Source organism: Rhinopithecus roxellana, chromosome 6 (assembly GCF_007565055.1).
Source record: "Rhinopithecus roxellana isolate Shanxi Qingling chromosome 6, ASM756505v1, whole genome shotgun sequence".
In the NCBI taxonomy this organism is placed as follows: Eukaryota; Metazoa; Chordata; class Mammalia; order Primates; family Cercopithecidae; genus Rhinopithecus; species Rhinopithecus roxellana.
The window spans coordinates 142,890,232-142,916,233 of record NC_044554.1 but is presented as its reverse complement, the minus strand read 5'-3'; positions in this window follow the sequence as shown (position 1 = coordinate 142,916,233).

Here is a 26,002-nt window from a genome sequence, read left to right as displayed (position 1 = left end):
TTGACCCTCTTCATGTCACCCTGTGGGACCTAGAATTCAAGGGAACACTACAAATGCTACTACCTAGCAACTGTGGCTGCTATGAGTAACACAGTCTCGTGTTTCTGACCCAGGAGTTGCATGTCTTCCTTCAGCATCCATAGAACTGTGAGAGGCTAATTTCTTAGCTTAGCACCAATTATTAGGGCAAACTCTCAGACCCATCCCAGTTCCCAATGGATAAAATAGATAATAAATATTAGCTCTGTTTCCAGGGTGAAAATTATGCTCGGGGAAGTAGTCAGGTCACCTAAATTCACATAACTTATGAAATTTCTTCTCACACTCATCCAGCATACATTGCCCCACCCATAGTTGCTTCTGTGGAAGCAGAAATAGTTTTGGTGAAAGTTGTGGAAAGTGGCTCTTTGTCTCAGAAGCAGGTCTTGATGCTAGGATGAGGCAAAAGTGTCTCTCAAGGTGCAAAATGTAACCAGGCACTCAAACTCAGATGCGCAGCCTGCACTCGCATGAGGCTGAGAACAAACGCCTCCTTAAATACTATGCCCTAGGACATTATGCCGGGTGAAATAAAGCAGCCACAGAAGGACAAACACTGCATGATTCCATTTATATGAGGCATCTGAAATAACCAAACTCATAGAAGCAGAGAGTAGAATGGTGGCTGTCAGGGGCTGAGGATTAGGGGAAAGAAGAGTTGTTGTTCAACAGATACAAAGTTTCAGTTATGCAAGATGAAAACTTTCTAGAGATGTGCCGTACAACACTGTGCCTATGGTTAACAATATTGTATCATACACTTAAAAATTAAGAGGGTAGATCTCAGGTTAAGTGCTTTTACCACTAATATCGACACACACACATACACACACACACACACACACACACACACGCTCACTTAATCCTGGCCCTGATTAGAAGTCTTCCAATCTAGTACTTTTTCTGTTTTTAGATGGATTTCCTTCTTACCTACAAATATCCTTACATTTTCTAACCCCACCATATCTGTCCTCAAAATCTGTAATTTGAAACAAATCTAAGACACATTCACCCAGTATCAAATAACTGCCAACCACTTAACACTATACTCCCAGCACTATTCAGTTCTGAAAGTAAGTTTTGCCACAGAAGGAGCAGTAAGAGTAGAATCTCAAGGATTATAACGAGAATTGTATGCTTCATGTGAAACATCCAAGGGAGAATTTATGGTTGGGAGGGACACTGATAAAATACTTTTAAGACACATAAAAATCAGACCACTCCATATTACCAGGTACCAATACCATGTTCACCCCTTAAATCTAGAATCCAATATGTCAGGGTTATTAATAACAAAAAGAATTTTTTAAAGAAATCCTAACAATTAATTTCAGAAGCAGAGATGGCCTTATTTGTCCTTTTAAAAATGGAGACAAGTGAAGGCTGAAAAGGCACTTCTATTCACAGTCATTCTCACTTTGGTCCAGCCACGGGAAGAAATGAAAGGATTCTCCATCAGCTAGATGGCGCGAGAGAGAAGTCAAGCGAAGACAAACCTTCGATTCTCTCTGCCTGGAAGCTGCTGGCATCTCCGTTCAAGTGCTGAACAAATGGGACTTTGTGTGCTCTCATAAGAGATCTCTTTGATGTTCTGGCATCCCGATTGGCAACTTTTCATATCTGGCCATCTTAGAGCAGGGGAGATTGAGAAACAGAGAGAGGAAGAACCAGGGGAAGAAGGCTGGCTCCAAGCCCAGTGGGTAAACATGCTGGCTGCCTTCTCACACAGATTACTTTTCAAAAATGAAAAGGGAGTGTTCAGCTTCGCTTGGAATGAAGATGAGGAAATGACTCTCAGCTGTCCACACACAACAAAACAACCAACCACTACAGAGTAGGGGAGCCTTCCATCCAAGGTAGACCAGACGGGATTTGTCTCCCAGACCCAGAATGTATGTTCCCCTTCAATAATGTTTATACTGATAGTATCTTCAGCATCCTGAGGATGGAGACATTTTAATGAGATCCATAGTCTTTACTTTCTGCAAAGAACACACAGTCACAAACTTTCCTTCAGCACAAGAGCAGCTTTGCTTTTCTGAGTGCTTTCTTAATCTAATTATACAGATGAAGGCTGTGTGGCCTTTTGTTCTGAGTTTAGAATTATGGGTTTGAAAGTCTGAGGTCCAACTGTAGTTTTATACCTAACTTCTTGTGTGGCCCTTCACAAGCAATTATTTCCTGTCTTATTTTTCTGAACTGTTGAAGGGATTAAGGTGGTAATAATAGAGAGGGAAGGGGTTTATATCTACTTTTAAATTATTAGAATTGATTTCAAGACAACAAATTATCAAGCATCTACTCTCAACTTAGCAGTGGGCTAACAGAAAGAAGAAAAATATATAGAAGAAAACCATAGGGACTCTGTGTCAAGAACCTTGTAAATGACTTGACAAAACTTAAGTATCATACATAAGCAAGGTAGTATCCAGTCCAATATATGTAACTGGATAACATTAGCTATAAATACTGCAATAATTAGAAAAAAAATTAACACATTGCTATTAGTGGGGTTACTTGGCATAGGTTTATAAAACAGAATAAATTTCAGATTAACTGTAAGAAAAAAGAAATAATGTACTGACTTGTAAAGAGGAGAGGTAGTTAAAAAAAAATTCCATCTTTTAGATATAAAATAAGTACCAAATGGCTTTATCATAGTTAACATCAAGGTTAACCAAAATATGATCTGATTCTCCTAAGTAATTTGGAGACCTATTAAATTAAAAACAAATGCTTATGAAGAGACACTTTGCCAAATTTCTAGGGAGATTATAGCAGGATTGCCACAAGGTAAGTGACTTTTTAAGATATTGAGCCATTGTATCTGGTCCCCTGACTCCTAACATCATCCCAAAGTATATTTTTTAACCTACCGTTTCTTCATATTTGTATTTTCTGTTTCCCAAAATGACAGCCTGTTTAAGCTTTGTTTAAAAGGCTTAATGTTGTACGCCTTAAATCTATACAATAAAAAATAAACTTTAAAAAAAGATCATTGAAAGTATCTTTATGTGAAAGATGTAGCAATAATATGACATATCTCCTATTTTCTTATAACTTTTCTAGAAACTAACACACATCCTTACTTTGTATAGTTGAGTGCTTTGTTTGTGAGAAGTCTTTTTCTTCTAAAATTCTTAGGACATCACCAAATTTGCAGTGTTCCCACTCATATCATCTGTGCCAGTCGTGTTTTCATTTTCAACACATTGTACACACACACGGACACACACAACATATTCACTTGCCACCAATAAGTTTTAAGTTTAACTCATCTTAAAAGAGCTTTCAATGGAATCAAACAGGAAAGTTAAAGAAAGCATAAAGTCTATTCAATTTTATTGTCTCAGCATCTATCTGTAAAGATACTACTCTAATTTCTTCTAGATATGTAGTATATGATCCAGGACTTGTTATTAAACTGGATAAGGTGAAACATAAAAATAAAAATAAACTGGATAAACAAAACACAAGCCTAGAATAAAGTGGCCTGCATTTACACTCACAGATCTGCTAATGATTACATATCCTAAAAGTAACCTCTGGGAATATGTGATCATTGTGTGCTCTAGAGATGTGGCTATTCTAAAAGAGAGAAGAGAGAGGGAAGAGACCTTATAAAATGAAGTCTATATGTTTTATCTGCAAAATTAAATTTTATTTTATTTAATGAGAAGTGAAACTCAATACCGGAGCTATTTATCATAGTGATCAACCTGTAACTAATTAATTTTGCAGAGACATCTGTAGTACCATTAAGGAGTCTTGCCAACTCTCTCTGACATTTGACACTCTCTCTTGACAACGTCTTACCCTAAAGCCAAAGATAGTAAACCAACTCACCAGTGTAAAAGATAACATTTGTTGGGAGTCACAGGCAATTTTTAATGGAGACAGCAATAAAGAATGTTTTCTAATTTAAAACTGACATGGTTATTTCCAGACAAGACAGAGTAAGAGGGACTAGGTTTATCCCCTCCCAAGAAACAACTAAAAATATGGACATAACATATGAAACTGTGATTTCCAGACGTTGGACATCAGGCAACATAGGACAGGAAAAGACGGGAAACAAAAAAAGAACTGAAACCCCTGTTGTTGCCATAGCTTTCTACTTGGAGAAAGTTTCCAGGTCACAGTTCGGGGAATAGAAACCCAGGAGCCTGGTAGAGTCCCAGAGCTGAGGAAACAGAGCTGGGAGGCCAAGACAGCTAGCGTTCATAGGCAGATTCCCAAAAGAAAGCCACACACAAGGGTGTGCAGAGGGTCCCTTTTGAGCCTTCAGCTGAATTCTGATCAGCACACAACTGAGGAAAAACTCTGCAAGTCTAGCAAAAGAAGTCCCTCCAGCATCAATATTCAAAGATCACACAGGGACAGGAATAGGCTGGGTTCCCACCAGCCAAAGTGGAGAAACTTCATTAAGTCACAGGACATCAAATTGAGCATTCAGAAGGATATCACCTCAAGAGGGGGACAATATAGCTCTAGGCCAAGGGCTGTTCTAATGCCACCTAACAAAATTTAAAATCTACCAGTTGAGATCATTTATTTCTCATCCTTGGGGAGAACTATCTTGGAGAAGCATCTGGTTCCTCAATAAATACTCGTTAAGTGCTTAAAGATTGAATAGAGATTTTGACTTTGTCCCAATTTCAGCTCTGATTCCTCCTACACACGTGCAACGGAGGATACAGTGAGAACATCACAGATGTGGAAGAAAGCAAATCACTCAGTTTCTACCTTCTCTTCTACTTTGAGGTTTTTTCCATTTAGCAGGAGATGAATCCAACTCTCTGGATAAAGTCATAGGACCTAATGTCCCCATAAGTTCAACTTGTGATGGCAACATTGGAAACTGTTTACTTCCTCGTTTTGAAAGGACAATGTGCCCATTGTTCAGTGACATTGCTGCATGGTTCTTATGCAATTATCCACACAATGTAATTAAGGATATATATATATATAAAATAACAGAGACCACGCTGTCTTTCCACCCATGACATTTGCTTACATCTTAATTCACTATTAATGAAATCATGAATTTAATAAGCTTAGTAATGTTGCCATCAGAATTGGAAGCTTGGTTTCTGAGGTTGGTCTCATAAACCCTTTGCCAAACAGAGATTTTTATTTTAATTGGAGGATTTCACAGTCTTATTTGGAAAACAACAAACAAAAAGTGATTTCACTTAGGATTTCCCACCTGTTTGATAAAAAATTACATATTCCTCAGAAAAACTCTGATGACATAAATACTAAATTGTTCACACTTGCCTCCTCCAGCAAGCATGGAAGGGTACAAGATCCTGTAGCAACATGACTGGTATTCTTTGATTTCTGAACCCAATTGCTACGGCCAGAGGGTAACTGATGACTTTTCTGTTGGTAGATTCTATTTTGAGAGATTGCTTGGGAAGTGGTTGGCTGCAAGATTTCAGGGGCTGCCTGGATAATATTGGAGCCAGGTGCTTCTCTTCCCTGCCCTCTCACTACTGGTAATTGCTTAGCCCCCCTCACTGAGGGTTTACGCAGATGACAACAAGTCTTTGGATGAAACCATATTCTTCTTTGTTGATCTTTAACTCATAGTTATACTTAGCTTAGGAGAAGTCACCGGTATGGCTCTATGACCACTATCCAATGAGGAAAACCACAACTTCTTGTGTCATTCCTGAATTCAGCCACAGGCCAGATAAAGGCCAAATACAAGGAATATAGGAGGAAAAATCCAGAGATCACCTCTCTCTGGCTTCAGTCCATTTCAGTCCTTATTGAGTGTCTACTACTTTGAAAGACAATGGAGGGAGGAAAGAATGAATTACAGTCTGTTTACCCTTATCTGATATGGGCTCTGAAATGTTACTCACACCCGGGTACTTGTTCATAATGCTGGAAAGGTCTGTCTCCTTTTTCCTAGGTGATGCAACTAGCACTTTTTCTTGCAAAAGGAGAGGCTCATATTAATGCATATCTAGTTAAGAATTCATTCCAAGAATTTAGATAAGAGGAAAAGTTGAGATCGATTCATCAAGCCCAGAGTTTAGAAGAAATTTCCAATTGATTTGAGTTTCTTTCACGGGTAGTTTTGTTTTGTTTATTGTGGTTTTATTGTTTGTTTTGTTTTGTTTTGTTTTTTGAGATGGAGTCTCACTGTCACCAGGCTGGAGTGCAGTGGTGTGATCTAGGCTCACTGCAACCTCTGCCTCCAGGGTTCAAGTGATTCTCCTGCCTCAGCCTCCCAAGTAGCTGGGACTACAGGTGGCTTGCACCACCACGCCCAGCTAATTTTTGTATTTTTAGTAGAGATAGGGTTTCACCATGTTGGCCAGGCTGGTCTCAATCTCTTGACCTCATGATCCACCTGCTTTAGCCTCCCATAGTGCTGGGATTACAGGCGTGAGCCATGCCGCCTGGCCCATAGGTAGGTTTTTTAAATGTATTTTTAAAAATCTGAGATTCTTTATAGCATAGTACCTTTTACAGTAAAGAAACTTTATCTGAAGTGTAGCATTTTCTTCAGTTTCCCTTCATTTCTTTCTTCTGTTAAATTGTAGTGAAATTAAATGTAAACTCCTTATTTTAAAATAGCACTATAGTATGATCACATTTTTATAACAATGTCTCTGCCCATCTGCCTACCCAACTATCCATATATATATATATATATATATATACACACACACACACACTAGACATTTCTCTCTCTATATATAGACATCTATAGGCATTGATATGGATACAGATATAGATAGAACAATTTTTACCTAATGTTAATGATGGTGGGATTTATGATAATGATATTTGAATGTTTTTTTTTTTTTTTTTTTTTTTACATCTTCAAACTTGAATGGGTATTGGGTTTTCCTTGTTTTTTATTTAGGATGATTTTTATTTATTTATTGATACCTTGTTATTTTCAAATTTCTATTCAAAATATGACTGTTTCATTTTTTAAAGACAAGCAAAAAAAAAAAAGTAAAATTTTAAAAAATCCTTGTAAAGCCATCAAACCATTTAAGGACTCTTTGGAAAATGTGTCCCTAGATTGCTGGTTCAAGGACTGCAATATTGAGTGTAGATATGGGTCTCTAGAAAGGTAAAACTAGGATAAAACCATTTTGAGAGAAGCGGCCACCCTGTCTTCAGATTACATCATTACACTCGGCACACACCAGTCTCAAACACGAGGACTCTCAGGCATTAGCCCATAACAACTATCAAGCAATCTTTTCTGTACATAGCCTGGACTACGTTCCTAGTTTTTCCCTTTTATACATAGCCTAGACTATGTTTCTAGTTTTTCCCTTTTGAAGTCCCCTCCATAAATAAAAACAAAAGGCTTTGTACACCACCCACTTATTAATTCCTACATGTCAAACAACAGTTTACTCTTCTAACTGTGTGACGAATTAATTTCACAAGACACTGGGTAGCTGTGTCAAGCCTATTGCTATGGCACCCAAGAGACAAAGATTTCTGAGGTTGTCAGTGGTAATGGATATAGCAACAAACAGAAAGCACTTTAGTACTATACTGAGACTTTGAGACAACCAGTAGAAAAAGCAGTTAGAAATTCAGACAAGCCTAGGAGCAAGGTGAAGAAATCCTGAGAGAACTATGTAGAAAAACAGAGGCTATAATTATGGAATAAAAGGGCTTTTGTTCTGGATCATATTTTATTACCACCCCAAATGAAGCTCATAAAAATACAGAAATTTAGAGGAAGTACACAAGCATAAAGTGTGAAGAAGTGGCAGCATCTATATAATATTACTATATAATCAGGGGGTAGTAGTGGGAATCCTTAAATTTAGAAACTTATTTTGTTAATTCTGAAGATATTTTGAGTGGCTTTCCAAAATTAAAAAAGAATAATAATTAGGAAAAATGTAAAAATTGTGGTAAGAAGTGATAACGAAAACAATATTAGTAAATATTTTATTCACTGGGTTACATTATGAAATTTTTCAAAGAGAAACAAATATATGTCTGGATTCTGTACTAATAGAACCAAGTCTTGAATCATAGCAAAATAAACCATCACCTGAGGACCAAACTATGCTTATAGAGAAGTAGCAGAAAACACGAGACAAGATCTGGATAGAGAAGTCAGATCATATGTTACACTCCAAATAAGAGTCTATTTTCAATGACTAAAAAGAAGAAATAAAGTGATATGATTCTTAAAACACCATTAAGTTCTACAGAAAGAGTACCCAATATACTAATGGACTGTTAATTCTAGGACAAAACAATTATCGAAGTCTCCATCTGCACAATACACAACTGTCCACAACAGGTACCGCCACCTATTTAATAGTATTAAAAATAAGTTGGGTATCTGTCTACTTTGAGTTAGCTCCAAGAAAATTACCCAAAGTCACACAGCATTCTCTTCCGGTTGCCCAACGTGTTTAAAAGAGCAGGTGGGGATAAAATTATGCTCTTACTGAACTGGTGCCTCTGTGCATTTCCAACCCAAGTATGATTTCAAAGCATGTGAGAGTTTGTATGTTTTATTTGCTGTCCTCCCCAGATAATTAAGATTTCGTTATATTTAGGAAAACTGCCTCCTTGGTCCGTTGTAAATTCCAGGAACTCTAATTTAAGATCAAACCTCTAAGGAAAAGTTCATTCATTTGTAAAGGCTTTTTTGTGTGTATGTCTTTGAAAAAAGTCTAATTGGCTCCATTTCTTTTTGAACATTTTGTTTATCCACCTAATTATCCTGGGAAAACTGACATGTTTATCAAGTTAAACTAAACAATTACACAGTAGAACAGACCCATAAAACAAGGACCTCAGGAGGGGCTGCAGATCCATTGGCCACTGGTTTGAGTTTGTCTTATTTTAAAAACGTATCGAATTCAGAGAATTAAATTCTCATAAAGGAAAGAGTGCATCTTAAGTGCAGCTATTAAGGCAAAGTTTGTTTTATGAACTACGTGATCATGGTAGGTCCATGTAATCACCATAATTAAAATTCAGTAGGTATTCATGTATTTAACAACATTTACGAGCTTGTTTTAATCTGTCTTCTTTGAATTCAATCAGCAATTTATCTTTTAGATAGTTGATGCCCAGACTTGCTGCAGCATAGTGCCCTCTGCTGGTCACACTGAAACACTGCACCATGAGGAAAACGGGAAGGAAGGTTCAAAAAAAAAAAAGGAGTGACTGCGAGGGAATGGAAAAAGAAGAGAGGCGGAAAGGGAAGGAAAAAGAAAAGGAAAAGAAAGTAAATAAATGAGTTAAATTGAGACATATAATCTTTAACCCCCAGGATATGGCACACATTAAAAATATAGTGTGTTTGCCACATAGTTATGGTTGCTTAGTAAATTGAGATTGTGCTTTCATTGAAAAGAAATGTTTGTCACACTTAACAGTAATATTGGATTGAAACTGTTCTGAAATTATTTTCTGGTGATGTTAAATTAATTTAGAAGATTTTCAAAGTTAAGGTGCTCAAAAATCACCAATTGTCAGACAGATGCAAATCAAAACCACAATGAGATTACCATCTCACACCAGTCCGAATGGCTATTATTAAAACGTCAGAAAATGACATGTTGGTAAGGTTGGGGCGAAAAGGAAACACAATACACTGTTGAGAATGCAAATCAGCTCAGCCATTGTGGAAAGCATTTTGGAGATTTCTCAGCGAACTAAAAACAGAATTGCCATGTAACGCAGCAATCTCATCACTGGGTATATATCCAAAGGAATATAAATCATTCTACCAAAAAGACACTTACACTCATATGTTTATTGCAACACTATCACAATAGCAAAGATATGGAATCAACCCAGGTACTCAGCAGTGGTCAATTGGATAAAGAAAATGTGGTGCATATATACCATGGAATACTGCAAAGCCATAAAAAAGAATGAAATCATGTCCTTCACAGCAACATTGATGTAGCAGGAGACTATTATCCTAAGTAAACTAATACAGAAACAGAAAACAAATACTACATATTTGCACTTAACGAGTGGGAGCTGAATATTGGGTACTCATGGACACAAAGATAAGAACCACAGACACTGGAGATTTTAAAAGTAGGGAGGTAGTGAGAGGAACAAGGGTTGAAAAGCTACCTATTGGGTACTATATTCACTACTTGGGCAATGAGATTATTAGAAGCCCAAACCTCAGCATCACACAATATATCCATGTAAAAACTTGCACATGTACTCCCTTGAATCTAAAATAAAAATTATACTCTAAAAAAAAGAGGCAAAGTAAGGGACAATGAAATAGAGTGACATCCTCTCCTTCCCATAGTGTCAATCCCCTTCCCCCAGACCAAGATTCTCAGATTTTAATGGACATCAAGAACCTCCTAGGGAGCTTGTGAAAAATACAAATGACTTTTGCTCTATGGTTAAGGATTCTGATTCACTGTACTATAAACTTCAGAATATTAATTTTAGTATTTACCCTTAGAAGACAATGGTGCAGATATTTTATTCCCCTCAATTAGAATACAAGAGCCAATGTGTACCTGGCCTCCTTGTTCAGGTACTAAGAACCCCAACCTCAGTGCTCCAGGAAGGTTTACCTTATCCAGGCATTTGCATGTCATCATCATCATCAACAACAACCATAGTTGCTATAATTTATTGAATATTTCCTATGTATCAGGTACTATATTACCATTTTCCTTACATATTCATGTTCCTTAGACACTGAAGGCTTTGAAAATGCCTCTGCTTTCTTTCTTTAATATCAAATTCTGCATGAAAGAAAGCTAGACCATACTAGTGCATAATTGACCTCAACAAATGTTAGTTTTGCTTCCCTTTCTCCACGTTCCTTGTTTTTTTAGATCAAATAATTAACTATAGGTTAACTATATCAAGATCCTTATTAATATTGACAAACTCCTTGTTGCTTTCCATCATTGCTCAAAGGTCAAGTTTCATGGAACACAGGCATGATTCCCTGATTTTGAAAGAGATTTTAATTTTCTTCAAAACATTTTGAAAACATGTTTTGATAGCATTAATAATGTTCAAAGAACAACTGGGAACATACCTGCATTCTCTGAAATGCATTTATTTGTGCCTCATTCTGCTTTTCCCTCTCTCTGGTACTCAATTATATGTCTGGTCAGTTGTCTCTGCAGTCTTTGTGTGCTAAGGAGTGACAGCAGAGAAACTGATGACATTGCGTTCCAGTTGAAACGAATTCCTTTCTTTCATGTCAATATAGAACCTGATTATTTCTCAGTAGCACCATTAAACAGACATCAGCAGGTTTTATGATAGAATTATTTGATACCATTTCATGTAATTTATCTAGCACCTGTAGGGTCATGTGTATCTCATAAAGCTGGTACACTTCAATAAGGAAAAGGAGTTGGCTAGTGGAATGAATAGGAGCCCAGAAGCTACCAAACTGAACTGAGAAGACTCATTCAGGTGCAATTTGCATAAATTTACTGAAACTGGCTTAAAGGGGGAAAGGGATCTTTATTGGCATATGTAACACAAAAATCAAGGAGTGATACAGCATTAGGCAGGTTAGATTCAAGTTCTACAAAGATGTCCCCAGAAAAGTTGCTTAATTCATCTATCAGCTTTGTTTTCCTCTGCGTTGGTCTCATTCTAACATAAGTTCTTTTTCTCTCTCTTTGAGGAGTTAGAGATGGCCCCTTAACAATCTCAGAAAAAGAGACAGTCCCTGTTGCAGGAGTTTCAGCAAAAGACGTTGGTTGAGTCACTTGTTTGTCCCTGAAGCAACCACTGAACAGGAAAGGAGAACACACTAACCAGACCAGGGTCCCGTGCTCAGCCCTAGGAGAAAGGGATGGAAGCTCCCAGCAAATCACACTGAAGGAAAATGGGGCGAGAAACTGGCAGGAAAAGAAAAATGCTTCCTGGTCTGATACGTCCTCGCGAACATTCACAGAAGACATTTGTCAAAAATAAAAAGGTTCATAATTCTATGACTTAAGAATCTGGAAGTGAATGTAACTCAACATGGTTGGAGAACCAGCAAAAATGCTGTTCTGGTTGAGTAAGTCTGAATCTCAAAAGAGGAGTAAAGAGAGGGGGAAGCTAAAGACTCCAGTAAAGATACACAGAAACAGTTACAAAAAACAAAAGCACACTAAGATGCCGAACTTTCAAAATAGAAAGAATGTCAATATACTTTCACAGTCAATAAAATGAACTTACTACTCATGTTTGAAACAAAAAAGTGGTTAAAAACCTAGACTTATTTCTCAAGACAAATGTGTTTTTGAAGGACATAAAAAAGAACTCTTGAACTCCTAATTAGCTTGTTTTCTCTGAGTTTTAGCAGAGATGGCTCATTGCTACCCAATAGCTATTCTCATCTTCTAAGTAATAGAAATCCATTTTCACTGGGGTTGCAGTGCCCCTGGACAAAGATTGCATTTTACAGCCTCTCTTATAGCTATCCTTACAAATGATCATTAGAAAGCTGTGGCCATTTGATGAAATTCTGGTAAGAGAGGGTAAGCAGGGTACTTACAGAAAGCTGGCTTGGTGGTGAGATGTCTTGCTCCTTCCACTTCCAGCTGCCTGGAAGATGGAGGCAATGGAAGGAACTCCAGCAGCATGGTGAACCTTGAGGCTGATAGTCAACTCTCTGCAAGCTACCGTAGCCTAAGGGACAGGTTCACCCAACACCTAGGAGTTCAGGTGATTTGAGAGGATAAATGACAGCAGTGAGTGCCAATTGAGAAAAGAGATATATGGGGGATGATCACAAAAGGAAAAGTGACCATATAAAGCAAAGAGAAGATAGAGAGAAGCTGGTTACTACTAAGAAATGTTAGAGTGGGAAAATGAGCAAATGCAGACTAATTGAGGTGGGAAGCGTAGTGATTCAGGGTACAGACTGTGCAAGTCAGTCTTGCCTAAAGAAGAACTATGTACTGCTCATCTTCCTTTTGTTTGGGTTTTGGAAAAAATAATCTAGGTTCATTTAATTGTACATTGGTTGTTTGTGATCTAACAGTTTAATATCAGTATCTTCTTTTGTATTTCCTTTGGAACGTCCAGGAAGGAAACAAAAATCAACAGCACAGATTTCTGCAGTGCCTGGAATGACTCTGCTTTTTCCATTTGAAAGCACCAAAAACCATCCTGTAATGAAGAAAAAAACTCTAATTCTGCAAGTATGGGGAATCTAAACTACATGAGATTGTCCCTATGGTCAAACAATAGTACTTTCCTACCAGAAAAGAAAGAGAAAGTCCAAAGGCAAATTTGCAAGGAAAAAATGCCCTCTGAGCCTTTACAGTTCAGATTAAAGCCATCAACTTATTCAGCCATCAGGAGAACACACTCCAAGTTTCTAAAGGAGCCAGTAAGCTGAATCATTGCATATTAAATAAACATGCTGAGTTGAATCACGAAGTAAATAAAGTCCTCTTCTGACATAAGCTTGTATTTACAGAAATTCTGTGACTAAAAGCAACTTAAATTTGGATCATTAAAAACAAAACAAAACAAAATTCTCCAAGTTTACATTAATTATAGAATGCATCCAGAAACCCAGGGCCTGACAAACCATGTAGCAAAGTCTTAAAAATTAGTTAATCAAAAAGCATTTTTAGCAAAAATGAAGCTATCATTTAAAACAGAAATAAGCCTATTCTCAGACTAACTCTACCTATAGATGAAAAAATTATCATCATGATGGCACTGGTGATTATGACAAAAGTCTGTAAAAATAATACAGATGCTGTTTTTTAAGAAATTCAATATCACCTACTGGTTCAACATCTCTGGTTACTTTGCAATCAAAGTACTATAGTGGAATTAAATAATCTATAACTCCAAACAAATTAATTGATAACATATTCCAATATTTAGGGAACGATTTGATCTCACTCTTCAGTCTTCAACGACTTTTTATTTTTAGTCTCAAAAAATAATAATATGAAGAAAACCAAACCAGCTCTTCATCAGAATCCTATGAAGAGTCTGTTGAAGAGTCTCAGGTCAGGAAGATTACTACCTTTAGGCGGGTCTGCCTGTGCTGGGCAACTTGCTGCACCTTGAAGATGTACATATGATAAATAAGCTGTGGTCTTCTCATAAAAATGGAAAAGGTTTCTGGGGAAAAATGAGACAAGTTTTTAAAAAAAACTAGGAGTTAACCAGCAAAATAACTGTGAGGAGAAAAAGAGGATGGGAATTCTAACCAGAGAGCAAAACTGCAGGAGTCCAAGAAAGCAGGGAAAAGGTCTTGTGAAACTCACAGGTAATACAGTGAAATTGACTGTGGCTGATGGAGAAGCAGAGCAGCAAAAGACGAGACCAGAGAGTTAGGCAAGGGCCAGATCAAGTGCTAAGGGCAGATCAAGTCCTAAGGGTGCCATGCAAGGAAAAGTGGACCTCATCCTGAAAGCTGCTGAGAACCGCCAACGGGTGCTGATGGTTGCTGCTGCCTTTCCTTTAAGGCAGCAACTTGATCAAATTTGTGTTTCATAAGGCCACGCTATCAGCTATTGGTTAAATGGCATGGAATGGGGAAGGCTGGAAGCAAGAGATTGTTAATCATAATCCAAGTAGAAAGTGTTGAGAGCCTGAAACAAGTCAACTAAAGTAGGAGCGGGGAAAGAGGAAGAGATGTGTAAGAAGATACAACCAATTAGACTGGATAGGATTTAGGAACTAGGGGAACATAAGACTCTGATTTTTATCGAGAGACAGTATTTATAACTCGGATTCTGGAGTTACGAATGTCTCTTGGAGTGTGGCTGGATATTAACTCATTGAGGAATTATAATGTGGGAAGTGACATGTCAAATGAAGGGGCAGTGGAGATAGCAAGGAAGACAAAACTGGGGATAAAAAAACAGGTATGTGGCCTACTGCAGGGTAGTTCAAGCTAGGGAGGGTAAAGTGTCAGGAGAAACACACGAAAACTCCCAGATCTGTGACTTGGATGCCATAAAAGTACCGGACACTTGTTGAGACATGAGTCTTACTTTTTTCTTCCACAATCAGGACAAGTGAATTATATGAAGCCATGCACTTATTCCTTAGATGTATCAACTATAGGGACATTAACTTGTCAATCTCCAGAGCTGAGAATTATTCTAGAAGCATAGTAAGTACTAGGTAAATATTTAGATGCATATTTGCATTAACACAAAGAGAAAAAATAGTATTAAAGCAAACTTGAAAGTGTTCAGATATAAATGTGCATATTTACCAATATGTACCCTCATATGTGTTACTGCACAGTTTTGTAACCTTTGAGAATTTCAAGACTCAATCCCTCAAGCTGTTGGAATGCTATTTCCAAGCAAACAACAATCCCAGTCATTTTAAAATTGGTTCCAAGTTGTTAACGCAAACTATTAGCACAATATAACCATCTTTTCTAATTACACAATTTAAACAATAATAATAGCAATTCTTTTGTCTGTAACTCCTGCATCAATGTAAAGAGAATCTTATGTCTACAAAATAATCAAATGTGACTTTCAAGTTAACACTGTTGGCAGTATTCCTGAAGAGTTCTCATTTCTTGCACATTTTTTGGCATAACTGAAATCAAACATTTAAGGTAAATAGATGACCAAAAACAAGGTGGAAAATGTTTTTTTCTTTTTATCTGTGGACATTTCAAAAATTGCTTGAAGACTATCACCTAATGGTTATCATGCTTATGAAATGAGATCTTATCATTCTTATGAAATATCATTGACAGTGTCAGGGACAATTTTTCAAGTTGCAGGCAGCCTGCAGAGAGAGGCGTATCTTCCCTTGATTCTCTCTTCGAGGAGTGTGAGATGGAATGTCTCTGGCTCCTCTCTCTGATGCCCTTTTTGCTCCTCCAGAAGAAAAGAATAACTAATCTGATTATCCTGAACTTGATGTTCATGGGCTATGTTTCACTGTTGGAGACTTGCAGCAGCTCAAAAGCAAGAATTAGCACAAGCACTTCCTCTTTCTCTGCTTACCCTTAGGTGAGGTGTGACCTCTTCCTCAAATGCTTCTTCTTTCAAGCAGTTAGCAAATGTGAACTATGCTTTCCCCAAAGCTGGGAGGAGGATGCCATTCACCCCATATCCATTCTCAGAGAGTAGATGTGACACTGGCCTGTAGACTTATTCCATAAAAGCTGGTTGGGCAACTGGATCCCAGAGTCTACTCTACCTACATGATCATAACCCACTCCTCCAACAAGCACCCCTCAGCATTTTCATTCTGAGATTTAGATTTTCAGTATAGGAGGAAGAATACCTCACTTTAACCTCTAGTCTAAGCTACATTTTCTTTAACCAAAAAGTTCATCATTGGATGACTTCTCGTCCTAGCTCTAAGTAATATTATGGCATCTTATGGTTCGTGGCTTGTATGCATTCTCTATATGAAAACTCCTCCAAGGAAGAAAATGTGCAGGATAAACCAAATTTCTGACCAATAGCCTACTCAGAAAATATGTTCTCAAAAATAATTATTAATGAGAATTTTTGATGATCAAATAAGAAGGTAATTTGTAAGGTGAAACTAAGCAGGTTTATTCAGTATGTTCAATTTCTACTTTATATTATAACCTGAATAGTAAACTCCAAGGTACTTAGAAAACTTGTCTTGTGTTTTTAATTTTGAAAAATTGTGTGTGTATGTGCATGTACATGCATATGTGTGTGCATAAAATTTGTTTTTAGAAAAATGCATAAATAGTCCATTACACATACTGGTGTAGATTTTAGTGCAGTCTCTTAAAATTTTTTATAGTTCCTCCCTTGCCTTTCCCCCAATAAGAATATAATAATTTTCTTTCCAACTAGTCATCCCATTTTAATAATCTATTGTTCTTTCTTATTTTTCTTTGTGATAATGTTATTATATGCAATTAAATATACATACATTACTGATTTTACCAAATGGTATATTATATACACTTTATACTCATGCATTGACACATTCTTCTATTCCTGGGCATTAGCTTTTTGATACAGTTTGGCTCTGTCCCCACCCAAATCTCATCTTGAATTGTAGCTTCCATAATTCTCACATCATGGGAGGGACACAGTGGGAGGTAATTGAATCACAGGGCTGGTTTCTCCCATACTATTTTTGGGTTAGTGAATAAATTGCATGAGATCTGATGGTTTTAAAAATGGGAGTTCCTCTGCACAAGCTCTCTTGACTGCTGCCATGTAAGATGTGACTTTGCTCCTCATTCGCCTGCCGCCATGATTGTGAGGCCTCCCCAGCCATGTGGAACTTTGAGTCTATTAAACCTCTTTACTTTATAAATCACCCAGTCTTGGGCATGTCTTTATTAGCAGTGAGAGAACAGATTAACACACTTTTCTTTCTTTCTTTCTTTCTTTCTTTCTTTCTTTCTTTCTTTCTTTCTTTCTTTCTTTCTTTCTTTCTTTCTTTCTTTCTTTCTTTCTTTTTTCCATTTCAAGCAGTCTCACTACAAATATCTCATTCCTATATCATATATGCTGGTCTTTTTATTAATTTTTTTTATTTCTGTGGGCTAAATTCACAGGTGTGAAATTGCTGAGATGAAAGGTATGTGTATGTCTAAATTTAAGAGGTTCCACTAAATACATTGTCCCAAATGCTATAACAATTCATATATCTACCAGTCATTCATGAGTACCCATTTCCTGCATTGATTGAGTTTACTCATCTATTAAATTTTTCATATTGTTTGCCTCTTTCCTATTGAATTGTATTTTTTCTAATTGTAAATTTGTTGTTGTTTATGTTAAGTCTTTCCATTCGAGAACAGGGTGTCTTTTCATTTGTTTGGATCTTTTTTTTATATTCTTCATAAGTCAATAAGATGTGATAGTTTCTTCATATATATCCTGTGCTTCTCTTGTTAAATCTATTATATAGTATTCATCTATATATTTTTTCCTCTTTTTTTTTTTTGAGCTAGAGTTTCACTTTTGTTGTCCAGGCTGGAGTGCAATGGCACAATCTTGGCTCATTGCAACCTTCGCCTCCCAGGTTCAGGCAATTCTCCTGCCTCAGCCTCCTGAGTAGCTGGGACTTACAGGCATGTGCCACCATACCCAGCTAATTTTGTATTTTTAGTAGAGATGGGACTTCTTCATGTTGGTCAGGCTCGTCTCGAACTCCTGACCTCAGGTGATCTGCCCGCCTCGGGCTCCCAAAGTACTGGGATTATAGGCGTGAGCCACTGCACCCGGCTCATCTATATTTTAATAGAATTTTTTGTATTCCACCTCTAGGTGTGTATAGCTAGTAGAGAAAGTCTTGATTTTTTATTTATATTGTGCTATGCAACTTATTAAATTTTTGTATTAACTTTAAAATTTTTAAACAGAATATCTTGACTTTGTATCATCAGCACAAAGAAAATTTCTTTCCTGTGCTTATATCAATTATTTCTCATTTTGTCATAAATATCTTAATTAAATTAATTAGGGAAATTTTCTTCTTTTTCTATGTCCTGGGAGATTTTTAAGTAACACAAAACAATGTATATTTTAAACATTTTTTAACTTTGCAGATAAAATTTAGTAGTAAGACCATCTGGTCTTGATGAAATTTTTAATGATATTCCTGTATCTTCTATGGAAATTGCTTTGAGTATTATATTTTCTTGGATCAATTTTTGATAATTTGTATTCTGATAGAAATCATCTGTTAAATTCAAATTTTTTAATTTGCGGCTATAAAGTTGAATGTATTCCTTAGTATAGTTTCTTTCCTTTATCCCATTTGAAATTACTTAAGGATAAAATAATATGATGCCTGGGATTAGCTGCAAAATAATCTGCAAAAATGTGTATAGGTGAACGACACATCTTCATGCTTATAATTGTTGAAACTGAGTGATGAATCAGCGAAGGTTAATCACTCTGTTCTTTTATTTTTCTAAAATTTTTATGTAATAAAAACAAAAATAAATTCGTGGACATGTTCTAATGTTTGTTTGTAATATTTAGTTACTATATAGACTTAGGCACAACATTTATTCTTTATGCTAGTGTCAAGAGAGAAATCACAATTAAATGCTTTACTAGTAATCTTTTATTAAGAAAATCAAGGCTGGGAGCAGTGTCTTGCACTCGTAATTCCATCACTTTGGGAGACTGAGGTAGGAGGATCACTTGAGCCCAGGAGTTCAAGACCAGCCTGGGCAATATAGGGAGACTCAATATCTACAAAGAAAAAAACTTAAGAAAAATTAACTGGGCATGGTGGCACATTCATGTAGTCCCAGCTATTCAGGAGGCCTAGGTGGGAGGATCACTTGAGCCCAGGAGATTGAGGCTGCGGTGAGCTGTGTTTAGAATTTCAGACAGAGAAAGACCCTCTCTTGAAAAAAAAAAAAAAGAAAGAAAGAAAAGCACTAAAATTAAGATAATCAACTCTGAATTTTCCATTCATCCTCATGTACTTTAAATACAGTGAGTTCTTTTTGGGAATGTCAACTTTTAAATAAAACGATGTACAACAAAACCAATTTTACTATAGACATATTGATATAAAAGACAGCAAGATCCTAGGGCATAGTTCTGGTCACAAAAATATTATGGCACTTCTAAGTAAGAACCAAAACACTTATAATATTAAACATGGAAATAAATGAAAGCTACATTTAAGAAAGATGAATAAAAACAAGTAAAATAATTATTTACCCAATTTTTGGTGAGTCAGTGAGTGACTGTGGTCATAGTGCAGGTGGGTTAAATCAAGGAACAAAAAATTGCACAGTAAAAATTGTCAGGAACACCTACCACCTACCACAAAGTTCAAAAAGAATCATAAATGTTGTGGACTCGCTGAGGGATTTCCTGCCTTGTTGTTTATTGTCATGCATTTGTATGATTATTTTCCACTTTACAAATTGGTATTTTACAGTAATTTGTTTTCATCCATTCATTTTTCAACCTACTTATTCCAGTTCAGGATGGAGGGTGGCTGGAGCCTCTCCCAGCTCTCTCCTGCCTAACCAGGCCTAAACATGATGCCACTGCATTGCAGACTCACTCAGACTAGGCCTAAACATGATGCCATTGCATTCCACACTCACTCAGACGGTGACCATTTAGACTCAACAGTTCACCCAACGTGCCCAGCTTTGGGATATGACAGGAAACCCATACAGACATGTGGAGAATGTGTCGATTCCATACAGATAGAGGCCCCAGATGGGAATTAATTTTGTTTTTCTCATCCAGGTTATAAGGAGACAAGTTGAATGAAATGACGTAGGACCTGCTGCATTTGGTCTGAGTGAGTCTTCTTTGCTTTCTGTTTTGGATAAAGAGTTGTCTGTCCTCTTCTTCAAAACTAACTCCCCTCACTTTTTCCAACAACCTATCCAATTATCCTTAGAGCATTTTATATGTGTTCCATAAATTTCATCTGCACTCAAGTAGGCACAAGCTGACATAGATTTAAAATCTATTTGCTGATTATAGCCACCTAGCAAAAGGATAAATCACAGGACACAATTTCTATTTCTCTCTTCTCTATGAAAAGAGGTATCGGAACACCAAGTTGAGATGACTGAAGTCTGGTGACTTCTTCTAACCAGCGATGTATGCATACCCTAGAATCACTTCGGGAATGCCCCTCAGAAGGGGAGGAACAGATGTGCGAGATCACCCAGGGCAACCTCCTTTAGAAATGCCCGCAAGTAATCCCCTTATCCAGGGAAAGCGCGGCATTCTATATCCATTGTTCTGCACCTTCCCTTTTTTCAGTACCAGTATGTCTTGCAGGTCTTTCTAGGTCAGTAGTCAGCTTGCTCATTCTATTTCTTTTTCTTTGCAGATGCAAACAATTCCTCTGGATGGCTGAGTCATAATTTATTTAACCATATACTCTGTGTTCTGAAGCAAAACAGAAAACTAATTTATCTTTGGGGGGAAGGGGGAAACAAGTGGAATCAGGGATGAACCAGCCAAGTACCACCCCTGTAGGGAGCCTTCCCTAGAAGTCACACTGTGCAGGATGCAGCTTCCACCCCTGACCTTGTGGGTCAGAGACAGCAGTGGCACTTGACTGTTCATACAGCTCAGGGTAGACTGACACCCTGCATGGATTGTGTTAGCCCGTGGGAGTCCTGTAAAATTGAAGAGGAGGATGTTGACTTGGAAGGAAGAACCAAAGGACCCACTAAAAAGGCAGGTGAATGCTTGAATAACTTATTAGAAAGGCCAAAGGATGCAACCTTATTAGGCCTAAAGTGGTAGAGTGCTTTCTACAGAAAATATAAGCACAGTATTACTCTTTCTACTGCTAAATTTCATAAATAATGTCTCAATCTACTGCTTCTATTTTCTTGTCACTATCTTTTTAAACCTGCTTCCTGTTATCTACTATAAGATTACTCAAAAAATAATGAATGAATGCATTACTACTACCTAATGGGCTTTCCTTTATGTCTATTTGACCTAGTATCTCTACCGCACTTGACATGTGTCTCTGCTAAAATAGTAGTGCAGGCTTAATCATCCATCCTCCTTGAAATTATTATTTTGTAGTTTCATGAATTCCTTTCTAGCCTATTCTTCTCCTACTGTTCTCTTTCTCTTTCTTCTGCCTCTTTCCTATGTTTGCCTGCTCCTCCTCCTTAAATGTTAGCTTCCCCAACTACGACTACAATTTAAAATTTAATAGATATCTTTATGTATAAGGATACAGAATACAATAAAAGGAAAGAAAAATGCTTTATCACAAAACGCCAATGAAAAGGAAATTGCAGAGCCATAATGATATTAGAAAAAGCAAACTTTAAGAAATGATACTAAAGATCAGTAGATATATTTTGTAGTAGAAAAATCTCATTTTAATAGAAAGATATAACAAGCCTAAATACATCTGCACCTGACAAGCTTCCAAATCAATAAAAAAAAAAAAAAAAAAAAAAAAAAAAAAAAGAGACAGAACTAACAGAACTAAACAAATTCATGATGATAGTGGGAAAATGTAACATACTTCTCTCACTAACTGAAAGAACAAAAACGGCATTAAAGAAGCATTGTGGAAGGTCTGAACACTATGATGAACAAACTTGACCTAATTGATGTTTATAGAACACTGTATTCAACATTCCAGAGTCCATATTCTTTTCCAAGGCATTGGAACATTTACCAAAATAGAAAATTTCCTAGGCCATAAAGCAAGTCGTAACAAATTTCAAAGGATTGAAATAATACCAAGAATGTTTTCTGGTTTCTGTGGGATTAAGCTAAAATCAATAACAGAAAGCAAATTAGAAAATTTCTAAATTTGTTAAAAATTAAGCAACACATTCTGAATAGCCCATGGGTCAAATTAGAAAAGATAACATCTCACAGTCATAAAACTGAGCAAATAAGACAGACATGAAGGGGTAGATGCTAGACAACTTCAAGTATACAAGGTTTCAAATAATCTCTAGTGACAGAGATCAGAATAATGACTATCTTTGCAGGAAGAGGATTAGGAGAAAAACTCCCAAGATGGTGGTAGTATTCTATATCATAATTTTCTATGTTACGTGAGTGTGTCACTTTCTAAAATTTTTTTTGCTTAAAATTTGAACATCATACTATGCTACATTTAAATACAAACTTTACCAAAAGAAGCAATTCAACTTTTGTTAAACGGAGCTTCTCTTTAACATCACTCCTTGCTTCTCCTCATCCACTGCTATGGTTGAAGTAATTCCCTCTATGCGTTGGCTCTGTAACTCTATCCTATTTCTGACATCTAATTTTAGTACCAGTCCTGAACATTTAAATTTATTCTTATTAGACATGCCATTCATGATCCCACTAGAACAGGTTTAAAACTGAATTCTGCTTGATTTCTTTCTGCCTTCTCAACAGTGCTATTTGCCCGATTATACAGGCTCACAACAAACCAGTTGTCCTTAAATTTTCTATTTTTTTAATTGTCCATACCTTGTCATGAACACCTGGGGATTTTTTCTTTAAGTTATCTCTTGCCTACTCCCATTATTTCCATTTGCACTAATCTGATGAAGGACCCATTTCCCTATAAGAGAGCCCCAGTTATCCTTGACCATGTAACTATGAGTTTCTGCGAAGAGTACTGCAACAGTCTCCTCACTGGCCTCAGACTTCGGCTGCTCCTCCTTCCAAAGCCTCCTTTGCACAGCTGCTGCATAAATTTGCTTAAAATGTTATTTTTATCATATGTTTCTCTAATTAAAACAAAAACTTTTTATTATTTTCCATTAACTGAAAGAAAAATGAAAAGTTTTGAGCATTATATACAGTTTTACATATTCTGACTCCAACTTGTTTTTCTAGTTTTCCTACATCTCCCATAGCTAAATCAGCCTTTGTTATCTCCATAATCTGCTTTGTGCTTATTTTCCAACCAGACTTGCCCATCTCATTTTTCTCCAGATATTTAAATCTTATCCATCACTTCAGAGCATTATATCACAAGAGGCCTTAGGATTTGCAGCCACATAGACTGAGATGCAAATGCCAGCTTTGTCATTTATTGGCACTGTGACCTTGTGCAAGTTATTTAACCTCAGACCCTCAGTCTCAGACCCTCATCTGTACTCCACAAATAATTATTAGGTACTTCCCATCTGCCAAAGATTGCACTAGGCTTAAGGATACAAGGGGACCAAAGGCAGATAAATCCATCTCTGTCCTCATGGAACTTCCAGGCCAACGAAAGAGAGACATTAATAAAATCCTGTAAGACCCACATTGCATAGTGTTAGAACTAAAGAGAATACATGCAAAGCAAGTAACTCAGTGTTGGACACATTGTGGGCAGAAAAAAATAGTTATTACTAATAATCCTCCAAAACCCAGCAAAATATCCATCTTCTGTGATACATTCTAACACTTCAATTTCCTCTCCAAGGACTCTGGAAATTCAGATCATCCTCATACTACCATGAAGTCTACAAATATCCCCTTATTCTCCAAGTTCTTCTTTTACTGGTTTTACCATGCATCCGGCAACTGACCATGTGCTTTTCAGAGGTGCTTTCGTTTGTTATATTGCCATTAAACATGGCAAGCATTTCATCTCTGCCACTCAATCTCAGCTTTTTAGGAGTATGGACTGAGTTTTTAAAAGTTTGATATGCACTAATGCTCCCAGAACATGCTAAATATTTGTTGATTTAGTGAGTCCAGCCCTACAAATCCAGCTCCATGAATCTCCATGGAGTACTTGAAGTGATTCCAGAGGTTTTCTTCCCCCACATAGAAAAACAATCTGGCCAAGAATATTGGGAAGTGGAAACATCATTACTCATTTACCCTCTTTGAGAGTTTCTCCCACCCATTTTCCTCTTTAGCCTGCCAAAATGTTTCAGATTTCTAGGAGCCCAGGAAAAGTCTGGTTTTGGCAGCAGACAAGAAAAGGATGAAATGTTGATTACAAGGGGAAAAAAATTAAAAAAGAACCAGAGCCAGAATCCCTGAAAAAAAAACTTTTTTTAAATTGAATTTCTAAAAGGAGCCTTGATTCTTGGAGTATGTTTATTTCCCATTGAGCTTGGGAGATTTTCCAAAGGAAGTTAAAAGCAAAATATTTCCCACTAGGAATAGTAGACATTGGCTTGCCAAGTTTAGAATCTACTAACTCATTGGGCCCTAGATTTTGAAGCAGTCACAAAGAATACCATTTCACTTTTCCCTTGGGAAATGATTTCCAGTTTCATAGTTTTAAAGTGTTCTAAGATGTAAAGTTATACTCAAATAATATCTTATGAATGTTAAATTTTAAAGAATAAAAAACACAAGTTTCTGTCAGCCCAAGAATGTTTGAAAACTGATGAGAAGGCTATTTTGTTAGAATTTGAAATCTTTAATACTAAGACAAAAAGAGAGGAAGTGATATTAAATTTTTAAACTACGTGCCTGAATTATAAGCCGTAACGTTTCTAGCCATCTATTCACCTCAAAACATCTGAAACCGGTCGGGCGCCGTGGCTGGCGCCTGTAATCCCAGCACTTTGGGAGGCCAAGGCGGGCGGATCACAAGGTCAGGAGATCGAGACCATCCTGGCTAACATGGTGAAACCCCATCTCTACTAAAAAATACCAAAAAAAATTAGCCAGGCGTGGTGGTGGGTGCCTGTAGTCCCAGCTACTTGGGAGGCTGAGGCAGGAGAATGGCATGAACCGAGGAGGCAGAGCTTGCAGTGAGCCGAGATCGCACCACTGCACTCCAACCTGGGTGACAGAGAGAGACTCCATCTCAAAAAAAAAAAAAAAAAAAAAAAATCTGAAACCAATGTTCTAAAATATGGTTGTAAAATAGTCACCCACACCTCTCTGAGTACTCATTGTTCAGCAAGTAATGTCTGTTAACATCAATCATCCAATTGGATTAATTAGCCATATTTTGTTCCCTGCTTGTATTAAATTCCATGGATATTTTCTGAATGACAGTGGCCTTCAAAGCACCATGTTAGGTTCTATGGGGACATAAAAATAAATGGCATACTCTCAGCCCTTCAGAATCATATCTTGGTTAGGGAGTCAAACACCCACAGTCATAATACAATCAGGAAAATATTACAAAGCAGCCTTTCAGAAACATGATAATAGAGATCCATACACTGTGTGATGGGAGATGAGACTCATGGATGGGTGGTGGTGTGTCCAGAATTTATTCCTTCCGATGGGTTCTTGGTCTGACTGACTTCAAGAATGAGGCCGCGGACCTTCGCGGTGAGTGTTACAGTTCTTAAAGGTGGCACATCCAGAGTTGTTTGTTCCTCTGGGTGGGTTCATGGTCTCCCTGACTTCATGAATGAAGCCGCAGACCCTCACGTGAGTGTCACAGCTCATAAAGGTAGTGCAGACCCAAAGAGTGAGCAGCAACAAGATTTATTGTGAAGCATGAAACAACAAACCCTCTACAAGGTGGAAGGGGACCCAAGCCGGTTGCCCTGCTCGCTCTGGTGGCCAGCTTTTATTCCCTTATTTGGCCCTGGCCACATGCTGCTAATTGGTCCATT